We start from the raw sequence: 12,473 nt of genomic DNA, 5'->3' as shown, positions 1-12,473 counted from the left end.
CTAGAAGGAGATTTGGATTGCTTTGAGGCTAAGTTATCCAATTAGGGTTTTAGGGTGAAACCCTAGGAGCTCACAGTATAAATAGACCCATAGGGTTGAGGAAATCGGCCAGCCTTGCTATTGGAGTAACCCTAGAGCCGATTTCCCTCTTCCCCATCTCTTTCAAATCATCTTCTTGCTAGTTGGTGTTTGTAAGCCATTATAGGAGTGACATTTGTGACTCAAAGCTCCAAGAAGAAGAAGGTTTTCAAGCAAGTAACTCAAGGTATTATTCTAGATCTATTTTCATACGTTTTGATTGTTAGTTTACATTAGATCTAGCCATGAGAGTCTTGGATATGTTGCATGTTCAATTTGTGAAACCTAGATCCAAGCTATAGGGTTCTATGTACACATAGGGAAAGTTCTTATGTCCAAAACCCATCAGTGGTATCAGAGCCATGATTGGTTTCAATTGAATATGATGCTTAACTGTTTTGCTTGCTGAAAATCGTTTTTTTCTTGCCCTCTGTCGACCCAACTCGGCGAGTCAGTGTTTGGACTCGGCGAGTTGGCCCTACTCAGCGAGTCCAAAGTTTGATTCGGTGAGTCCGAGCGTCAGACAGAGGATAATTCGGGATTTTGTTGCTGTTTTATCTTGGATTGATACCTAAATCGTTTTATTATGTAAAAATCCGAATTTTAACTTAGTTTAATGATTATCCTTGACATAAATATAGATAATTTCAAATCTTTTAAATATTGATTATTTATATGATAAATATTGGACTATTTAAGATTATTTGGTAATTATCTAATGACTAAAATTCTGTTAGGTCAAATATAGATAATTATGAAATTAATTTTTTAATTTGAATTTTAATTATTTGATCCCTATTGTTTTGAAAAGTTCAATTTCTATCCCGAAGTTTTGAAATTTGAATTTTGTGATTAATAGTTTAATTTAGAAGAATTTAAATTTCAACCCCTAGAGTTTTACAAGTTTAAAATTCAACCCTATACTATTATATTATTAAAAGCTTAATATATATATATATATATATATATATATATATATATATATATATATATATAAGTAAAATTAAAATGCTAGTCTTACCGTTAGTAGGCCTCATTCACAAAGCCGGTCTATAAGGTGGGTATAAGGTTGCTGCCTATAAAACGACGCTTAATGGGTGTACACTCACACCCACCGCTTGCTTGACCGGTGGAGGGTCGTTAGCCGAACGAGTAGGATAGGGCAACTCTCTCTCCTCATTAATAAGTATAATGAACATATAAAGTAACTAAACTATTTTATAAAATTCCCAATCTTAGTTACTTTAGGAAAAGTGAATTGATGCAATCCCATGAAATTACACTTTGCACCCTTGCTAAGAAGTTAGTGGAGCGTGTGTGGTTTACCGGCACACTAATTGGTTCTAAGCAAAGGTGGCAAAGGGTGAATCATTGTTTATCATAGTTCGATGGAGCGTGTGTGGTTTACCGACACATCGAATAGATGATTGTAACAATGAAGGCACCATGTAGATTTGCATGGTAATTCACACCCGCTTGTGATCCTCAGTATCCCAGTCACAAACTAGATGGGCATATCGAGATTTAAACATGCCATTGAAGAGTTCAATGAATCTCTAAAATCTAGGAATTCTCAATAAAACTTAAGGTTATGTTTTCGTGGTGAAGAATTAGTGAATCGTCATTCACTTACCTCCAAATTATTTGCATGATTGGATTACGGCATCCCTTTTCTAATATGTAAATAATGTTGTTGGGTCCTAGCCCTAATTTTTCATTTTGGGTGTTTAATAATAATTAGGGATCCAATTCTAATCAAACTTTGTCCTTTCTATTTGTAGATGTTGAACGCAAACAACACTGTTGCTAACTCATTCACGCTAATGAGTCTTTGCCACAAGGTGACCTTCGATGGTACGAACTTTAGCGAATGGATAAGATACATTCGCACCATTTCACGCTACGAGGACAAAGAGTAAGTCCTCGACGAAAAGCTCGAGAAGGTCAACCCGGAAATCGCTACTCCCGAAGAGATGGCTGTCTTTGAGACACACGAACGTGATGCAATGAAAGTACATTGCATCATGATAGCCACTATGAACCAAGAATTCCAAAAGTCCTATGAGGACATGTATCCGTATGAAATGCATCAAGACTTGATGGAGAGGTACCACCAAAGCGTGAGGCAAGAGCGCTACGAGATCATCACCAATATGATCACCGCTAAGATGGGAAATGGAGAATCGTTGACTGTGCACTTGCAAAAGATGCAACGATATGTTGATCGTCTTCGCAAGTTAAATGTTAACTTTGGGGAGGATTTGGCCATCGACATTGTTCTTCATTCCTTGCCTTCATGCTACAACCAATTTAGGATGACCTACCACATGAATAAGGAAGAGGTCACCCTAAGCAAACTCCAAGGACTCCTTAGGACTGCTGAGAGCAACCTAAAGGACTAGTCTGTTGCACCAACTCCCGCACCAACCACTGCTCCTGTTTTGGCTATAGGGCAGGGAAGGGGCAAGAAGAGGAAGGCTCCGTCAAAGGGCCACCGCAAGGGAAAGTCCCAAGATGGTTCATCTTCTAGTGGGACCAAAGTTGATCCTGCTAAGCCCAACCCTAACCCGAAGGAGGCAGAGTGCCATCATTGCCACAAGATAGGGCATTGGAAGAGAAGCTGCCTGGAATATCTGCAAGCCATCAAGGATGGAAAGATCAAGCCATCTTTTGCAGGTATATACACAATTAAATCTAGTAATTCATCTCACACTATTTCTTGGGTTCTTGATACAGGATGTGGTTACCACATTTGTTCTGATTTGCAGGGACTAAGAAGAGATAGAGATGTGGAGCAAGGAAGAATAAATCTAATCATGGGAAACAGAAGATCGTCGCCTGTCACCAAGATTGGAGTGTATTCTTTAGTGCTTAGTAATGGATTAGGTTTAGATTTAAATAATTGTTACTACTCGCCAGATATGGCAAGAAACATCATTTCATTTCATGGTTTGTTTAGACAAGGATTTTGATATTCGTTTAGTAATATGAATGGTTCTATTTATGCTTATCTAAATGGTGTTTTATACTTTGAAGCAATGCCTTGTAATGGAATTTATGAGACTGTTATGGTTGTAGATAACCTAGGAAATGATGTGTTGTGTATAGATTCTTCCAATAGTATGGATAAAGAATCTTTATGGAATTGTTGTCTTGGACATGTCAACAAGAAGCGCATAGCCCAACTCCAAAAGGATGGAGTGTTGGAGTCATTCGGCCTTAGGGAAGATGACACGTGCGAATCTTGTTTACTTGGAAAGATGACCAAGTCACTCTTCACTGGCACTTTTGAGAGGGGTGAGGGTTTATTGGATCTCATACATACCGATGTATGTGGGCCCTTTAGATCCACCATAAAGGATGGAAACCGCTTCTACGTGACTTTCGCCGATGATTATAGTAGATATGGGTATATTTACTTAATCAAGCACAAGTCTGAAACGTTTGAAAAGTTCAAAGAGTTCAAGAATGAAGCGGATAATCAATTGGGCAGGAAAATCAAGATGCTTCGATCCGATCGAGGAGGAGAGTACCTAAGTCTTGAATTCCACAACCATCTCAAGGAATGTGGAATAGTTTTGCAATTGACGCCACCTAGGACACCGCAGTTAAATGGTGTGGCAGTAAGGCGCAATCAAACCTTGTTGGACATGGTTCGTTCAATGATGAGTCGTGCTTCACTACCTATCTCATTTTGGGGGTATGCCTTGGAGATTGCCACCCATATCCTTAACCGAGTCCCTACAAAGAAGGTTGCCAAAACACCTCACGAGATGTGGACAGGGAAAGCTCCCTCGTTGGCACATATCAAGGTTTGGGGTTGTGAAGTTTTCGTAAGACGAGAAACTCATCACAAGCTCGAACCTCGTAGTGAGCGATGTATTTTCATCGACTACCAGCAGAAATCCTTTGGATATCTCTTCTATAGACCGAATGACAATGTTGTCTTTGTTGCGAGGAGAGGGGTTTTTCGAGAGCGAGAACTCATAAGCTAAGGAGACAGTGGGAGGCAAATCGAGCTTGAAGAGATTCAAGAATCGATTGATGAAGGAACCTCTACCGCTGGCGCTCAACCCGAGGAGGAAACTCCGGTTGAACCGATTGACGAGTCCTTACCTCTTAGACATTGCGAAAGAGTTAGAGTTCAACCCCAGTTTTATGGTTTTCATATTACTACCGAAGGGGACACGTATATTAGTGATGGTACACTAATAAATCTAGATGAACCTCATAGCTATAAGGAAGCCATGGCAGGCCCGGAGTCTTCAAAATGGAAGGAGGCAATGGACAGCGAGATCCAATCCATGTATGACAACCAAGTTTGGAACTTGGTTGATAATGTGCCCGGACGTAAGACCGTTGGGTGCAAATGGATCTTCAAGAAGAAGACCTATGTGGATGGAAATGTACACACATATAAGGCGCGATTGGTTGCGAAGGGCTTTACTCAAACTCCCGGAGTTGACTATGATGAGACCTTCTCACCTGTTGCGAAGATAAAGTCTATTAGGGTAATGCTATCTATTGCCGCATTTCATGATTATGAAATATGGCAGATGGATGTCAAGACCGCTTTACTTAATGGGAAGTTGGCTGAAGATGTTTGCATGGCTCAGCCAGAGGGTTTTGTCGATCCGAAGCATCCAAATAGAGTGTGCAAGATTGAGAAGTCCATTTATGGACTTAAGCAAGCATCTCGCAGATGGAATCTTTGCTTTGATGAGAAAGTCAAAGAGTTTGGATTTGTACGAAGCGAAGATGAATCATGTCTATATGTCAAAGCCAGTAGGAGCATAGTTAGCTTTCTCGTTTTGTATGTCGATGACATACTGCTCATAGGAAACGACATCCCGACTCTGCAGGAGGTCAAGTCCTGGCTCGGGAAGTGTTTCGCTATGAAGGACCTCGGAGAGGCTTACTATATTTTGGGAATAAGGATTGTGAGAGAAACAAGTAAGAGACTAATAGGACTTAGTCAGAATACTTACTTAGATAAGGTACTAAAACATTTTAGTATGGAAAACTCGAAGAAGGGAGAACTACCGATACAAAGTAATACCAAGTTGAGTAAGACTCAAAGTCCGGGTACCGAAGCTGAGATAGTTGAGATGAGCCGAGTACCTTACGCTTCCGAAGTTGGCTAGATAATGTATGATATGACTTGTACTCGACCTGATGTGGCCTTTGCTTTGAGCTTGGTCAGTAGATATCAAGGGAATCCTGGTAGAGCGCTTGGATTGCGGTCAAGAACATCCTTAAGTACCTTCGGAGGACCAAGGAATGGTTTCTAGTCCTCGGATGGAGTGATGACTTGAATGTGTGAGGGTACAGTGACGCCAATTTCCAGACCGACAGGGACAACTACCGTTCGCAGTCAGGATGGGTCTTTACCCTTAATGGAGGAGCAGTGACTTGGAAAAGTTCCAAACAGGAAACTGTAGCTGATTCAACGTGCGAATCAGAGTACATTGCAGCGAGCGAAGTGTCAAAGGAGGCAATATGGTTGAAGAACTTCATTGGTGATCTTGGAGTTGTGCCTGCCATAAAGGAGCCCATGGAGATCTTCTGTGATAATGAAGGAGCGGTTGCCTTGACCAAGGAACCAAGGGATCATGGTAGATCTCGGCATATCGACAGAAAATATCACTTTATTAGGCATCGAGTAGAAGAAGGACACCTCGTGGTTAAGAGGATATTGTCAGAAGATAACCTAGCAGATCCGCTTACGAAGGGACTGAGCAGGGTTAAGCACTTGCAGCATGTTAGGAGTATTGGGCTGAAGGATGATATTAGTTTAGATTAGATAGTATTAGAAACGTGTAATAGATAAATGTAATTGACATTTGATGATTAAATAAAGGAGTATTATTTATAAGTAATGTTACTGTCTTATGTTAATCGTTTAGCTATATTTTCACTTTGCATGTTTTGACTTCCAAAATAATTGAGTTTATTAAGAATAATCGAATTATTCAAACAGTCCACAATCGTTCATATGTTGGAAGTAGGTATGAATAAAGATTGTCGTGAATTGGTGTGTAGATTGTCTAAATGGTATTGGACATAGCAAAGGTTTGCTACAACGTTCATGAGTGCTTATGAACAAGTTTTGAGCATTGGAATAAACCCGCGCTTGCTGGAATCACTTTGGAGTGATCGCAAGACGATAATATCGTATGGTCTTAAAACCTAGATATATGATTTATTATTTACTAATTGGTTGTACATTGATAATGGGAAACCGTATCAGTAAATTGATGTCATAAAACGCATTATTGTGTATAGTTGGTTAGTCGATATGTAAATGCATATAAGTCGAAGTTTATCTGTTACTTTTATTCTAAGAGGGTAAAAGCGATATCACAGCCACTCGATGATTTGATTTGACTTATGTGTCGGGCCCGGTCAGGACTGAATTGATGTGTTCAATTAAGTTCTATGTCAAATAAATCTGAGATCGAGAAAATAGTTTCTGGACAATGAGTATGACAATGTTTCATGAAATCGTCTGCACGATATCAAAACAGAGGGATGTACGATCCCTTATCTAAAGGACAGGTTACTGATAAGATCAGAGTTGACAGCGTCTTCGAGAGCTAAGATTGCTAATCGGATTGTGTTTGTGTTTATAGTTACTAGACTTATCCAAGTGTGAGACTGTTGGATTAGTGTCTAAGGCTGTAACTATATTTGGTAAGTACTTGACCCGATTGAGCATGGTCCTTTTGGGTTGCCTTCACCATAACAATTTGATAGGGTGATTTAGAGAGAAGAGATATTATTATTAATGTATTATAAGAATAATATGTTAGAGAAATAATAATATTATTTGATTAATATAAGTCATAAATTAATTAGGAATTAATTTGGCGACTTAAAGAGATTAATTGAATAAAGGGGTATAAACTGTCAAATGTGTGAAAGTCGTATTTTGAGTTGATAACCCTTATGGATATGGGTTGGACGATTTTAGGGATGTGGATCACCTAGAAATCGTCCAAGGCCTTATCTAGAAGGAGATTTGGATTGCTTTGAGGCTAAGTTATCCAATTAGGGTTTTAGGGTGAAACCCTAGGAGCTCACAGTATAAATAGACCCATAGGGTTGAGGTAATTGGCCAGCCTTGCTATTGGAGTAACCCTAGAGCCGATTTCCCTCTTCCTCATCTCTCTCAAATCATCTTCTTGCTAGTTGGTGTTTGTAAGCCATTAGAGGAGTGACATTTGTGACTCTAAGCTCCAAGAAGAAGAAGGTTTTCAAGCAAGTAACTCAAGGTATTATTCTAGATCTGTTTTCATATGTTTTGATTTTTAGTTTACATTAGATCTAGCCATGAGAGTCTTAGATATGTTGCATGCTCAATTAGTGAAACCTAGATCCAAGCTATAGGGTTCTATGTGCACATAGGGAAAGTTCTTATGTCCAAAACCCATCAGTTATTACTATATAGAAACAAAGGTATGTATTCTAATCCCTTTTGTTGTGAATTTCGAAATATTAGATGCATGCTAGGGTTTCCTTATGTGTTCATTTGTTGTACGTCTAATAGTGAATACATAGATCCAAAATTAGGGTTGCATGCACACATATGATTATTTGTATAATACCCAACAGTGGTATCAAATCCAAGTTTTGTTTTTAATTGAATTTGATACAAAAGTATGAACTTGACAAATTAGGGTTTATGGAAAATAAACCCTAGGGCTTGGATTTTCGAAATTAGGATTCCAAAACCATAGTTTTCGAATTTTGTTAGGGTTTCTTGGACCCTTTCCTCTGGCATTAAATTTTCGATTTTTAGGTTGTCTAACCTTAGGGTTTTCGAAAATGCCTTATTTCCCAAGATTAGATTCCAAGATTTTAGGGATTAGGATAATGCCATTTTTGTAATTATCTCTTTAATTGTTTAAATAGATAATTAAAGATTTTGAATTATACCATCCAAAATTTTTGAATTTTAGGGAATAAAGGGATTAGGTTAAACTAATTGTCTAATTTAATGGATAATCCTTCAAGATTTAATAATTTAAATTAATTGTTAATTTTGGATAATTATAAAATCAAAGTTTTAATATTTAAGATTTTAAAATTAAAAGGTATTAATTTTTCAAAAATTTTAAATTTGATTAAAACCCTAGTATTTTGAAATATTTAAAATACACCCTTATACTGTTATAATATTAAAAGATAAATAAATAAATATGTATAAGATAAGCTAGTCTTACCGTTAGTAGGCATCATTCACGAAGTTGTTCTATAAGGGGTGTTTAAGGAAGCGGCCTATAAAATGACCACCATTTGGTATCCACTCTTACCCACCGCACTCTTGACTAATGGAGGGTCATTAGCCGAACAAGTAGGATAGGGAAACTAATTCCTCTTTAATAAGTATTATGATCTATAAAATAACTGAATGTTTTTATAAATTCCCAATCTTAGTTACTTTAGGAAAAAAAATGTGAAATTGATGCTATTCCATGAAATTACACTTTGCACCTTGTCGAGTCGTTAGTGGAGTGTGTGTGGTTAATCGGCACACTAATTTAGGACTAGAAAATGTGGCAAAGGGTATCTCGATGTTTATCATAGATCAATGGAGCGTGTGTGGTTAACCAACACATTGATTAGGTGGTAAATGACATTGAGAGTACCAAGTACATTTTCATGGTTATTCACACCTTGTTTGTGATCCTCGGTATCCCAGTCATTAACTTGAAGGGCATATCGAGATTTAAACATGCCATTGAAAAGTTCAATGAATCTCAAAAAGAATCTAGGAATTTCAAATCATTTAAAACTTAATTTTCCTTTTTTTTCATGGTGGAAATTAGTGAATCGTCATTCACTTACCTTCAAGTTATTTGCAATTAGATTACGACATCCCTCTTTTGAATTGTAAATAACTGTGTTGGGTCCTAGGCCTAATTTTTCATTTGGGCGTTAAATTGGAGATTCTTATCTAATATAAACTTTGTTCCTTTTCTTTTTTAGATGTCTGCTTCGAACAAAAACAACACTTCTGGCTCGACCCCTTCCTGCTCATTCTCACTCATGAACTTGTGTGGGAGGGTGATATTCGATGAATCCAACTTTAATGATTGGATCCGAAACATTAGCATGGTTACCCACTACGAGGACAATAAGTATGTACTCGACAAGGAGCTAAAAGAGGTTAATGTTAACACTGCCACTCCCCAAGAGATTGTTGCCTACGAGGCTCATGAGCGATATGCTACGAAGGTTCATTGCATCATGCTCGCAACAATGACTGCTAAACTCCAAAAGTCCTACGAGGACTACTAGCCGTACGAAATGCACCAAGATTTGATCGAAAGGTACCATTAAAGTGCCAGACAGGAACGATATGAGATCGTCGCTGCAATGATCACTACCAAAATGAAGGATGGAGAGTCCATCACAGCCCACTTGCAGAAAATGCAAAGATACTTGGACCGCTTGCTGAAATTTAATGTTAACTTCGATGAGGAGCTTCCATATATATTATTCTACACTCCTTACCTCCTTGCTACGACCAGTTTCGTATGACCTACCACATGAACAGAGAGGAGGTCACTCTAGCAAGTTTTAGGCCTGCTAAGGACTGCTGAGAGTAGTCTAAAAGGCAAATCTATTGCATCCACTCCTGCTGCTGTTGCCCTTGTTTTGGCTATTGGGCAAGGAAAGGGGAAGAAGAGGAAGGCTCCTTCAAAGAGCCACGACAAGGGAAAGTCCCACGATGGTACGTCTTCTAGTGGAACAAAGGATGGTCCCGCTGCTCCCTCTTCAAACCCGAAGGATGCAGAGTGCTTCCACTGCCACGACAAAGGGAATTAGAAACGAAGCTGCCCGAAGTACCTGCAGGATATCAAGGATGGGAAGATAAAGCCCTCCTTCACAAGTGTTTTACTATTCATTCTAATAACATATCACATTCTATGTCTTGGGTCCTCGATACAGGATGTGGTTTTCACATTTGTTCTAATTTGTAGGGTCTAAGAAAAAGTAGGGATGTGGAGCATGAAAAGATAAACTTGATCATCGAGAATTGGAAAGCGTCGGCTGTCACCAAGATTCGAGTTTACTCTTTAGTGCTTAGTAGTGGGTTAGGTTTAGATTTGAATAATTGTTGCTATTCGTCATAAATGACACGAAACATTATTTCTTTTCATGGTTTGTATAAACAAGGTTTTAGATTTTCATTAAATTACGAAACTGTTTCTATTAATGATTTCTTTAATGGTACTTTCTATTTTGAAGCATTGTCTTGTAATGGTATATATGAAAATGTGATGGTTGTAAACAACTTAGGAAATGATGTGTTGCATATCGATTCTTCCAATGGTTTGGATAAGGCATGCTTGTGGCATTGTCATCTTGGACATGTCAACAATAAGCGCATAGCCCAACTCCAAAAGGATGGAGTGTTGGAGTCATTCGACATTAGGGATGATGACATGTGCGAGTCTTGTTTAGCTGGAAAGATGACCAAGTCACCCTTCACTGGTACTTGTGGAAGGGGTGAGGTTTTATTGGATCTCATATACACCGATGTGTGTGGGCCCTTTAGATCCGCCACAAGGAATGCAAACTGCTTCTATGTGACCTTTACCGATGATTATAGCAAATATGGCTATATCTACTTAATCAAGCACAAGTCAGAAACCTTTGAAAAGTTCAAAGAGTTTAAATAAGAAGTGGAGAATCAGCTGGGCAGGAAGATAAAGATGCTTCGATTCGATTGCGGTGGTAAGTATCTTAGTATCGAGTTCCACGACTACCTCAAGGAATGTGGAATTGTTTCGCAATTGATGACACCTAGTACATGTTAGTTGAATGTTGTGGATGAGAGGCGCAATCGAACCTTGTTGGACATGGTTCGTTCCATGATGAGTCGAGCTTCGTTACCTATCTCATTTTGGGGGTATGCCTTAGAGACTGCCACCCATATCCTTAATCTAGTCCCGACTAAGAACGTTGCCAAAACACCTCACGAGATGTGGACAGGGAAAGCTCCCTCATTGGCACATATCAAGGTTTGGGGTTTCGAGGCTTTCGTAAGACGAGAGACTCACGACAAGTTCGATCCTCGTAGTGAGCGGTGTATTTTCATCAGTTATCCACAGAATTCCTTTGGATATCTCTTCTATAGACCGAGTGACAATGTTGTCTTCATTGCGAGGAGAGGGGTTTTCCGAGAGCGAGAACTCATATGCTAAGAGGACAGTGGGAGGCAAATTAATCTTGAAGAGCTTTAAGAATCAAGTGATGAAGGAAACTCTAAAACCGACGCTCAACCCGAGGACGAAACTCCTATTAAACCGATTGACGAGTCCTTACCTCTTAGACGTTCCAGTAGAGTTAGTGTTCCACCCGTATGATATGGTTTCCATATAACTGCTGAGGGTGATATATTTATTAATGATAGTACATTGATAAATTTAGATGAGCCTAACAACTACAAGGAAGCCATGGCAGGCACAGATTCTGGGAAATGGAAAGAGGCTATGGACAGCAAGATTCAGTCCATGTATGAAAATCAAGTTTGGAACTTGGTTGACAATGTACCGGGTCGTAAGACGGTCGGGTGCAAATGGATCTTCAAGAAGAAGACCGACATGGATGGAAAAGTACACACGTATAAGGCGCGACTGGCTGCGAAGGGCTTTACTCAAACTCCCGGAGTTGACTATTGTGATATCCCCAAAATCACGGCCAAAAAAGACCGGTTTAATTTATGCTTTTAAAATAATTTCAGAGTAATCCTTTGATTAAAACAGTTGCGGAATTTGTTCCCAAAACGAAATATGATAAAAATAAGATTTACCAAAGCATTTCTTAAAGAAATGTATTTTTCATTATATTACAATACTTGGGATGTCATGTTCTGATAAACATACCAAAAGCATAAACATTTCAATACAAACCTTACAACAGTTATTTACAACAACAGGTCTATAATCCAAAATATCCTGACAAATCATCCAACTTATGCTCTGGCACCACTACCTGTAATACAAAGAAACTGAGTGAGTCAGGCTTGGGAGCCTGGTGAGCATACAGAGTTTTCAACCCACAATAAGTAATTAAATTTATTTTCATCAACCAACATAACCCAATTATCCATTCTCATTATTCTCACTTTACGTCCCTAAAACAACTAACACAAGGGACCTAGTCTTAGAATATTTCATCGGGGCGACAACACATGCATTCGGGGGTTTCCCAACAATATATGTCAAATAAGGCAACCATGAGGGGGATGGAGTGCAGCGAATGAACACCCAAGTTCATTAACACCTACAGGTGGCGAGCCTGCTAGCGTTACACAGGACTGTCTAGAAAAGTCTGTGGTCGTCATCTAAACCCCGCTAGATGACTTAATCAAAAACAACATC

The sequence above is a fragment of the Lactuca serriola genome, chromosome 3 (assembly GCF_051521515.1).
Source record: "Lactuca serriola cultivar US96UC23 chromosome 3, Lser_US96UC23_V15, whole genome shotgun sequence".
In the NCBI taxonomy this organism is placed as follows: domain Eukaryota; kingdom Viridiplantae; phylum Streptophyta; class Magnoliopsida; order Asterales; family Asteraceae; genus Lactuca; species Lactuca serriola.
Note: the sequence above shows the minus strand (reverse complement) of the source record.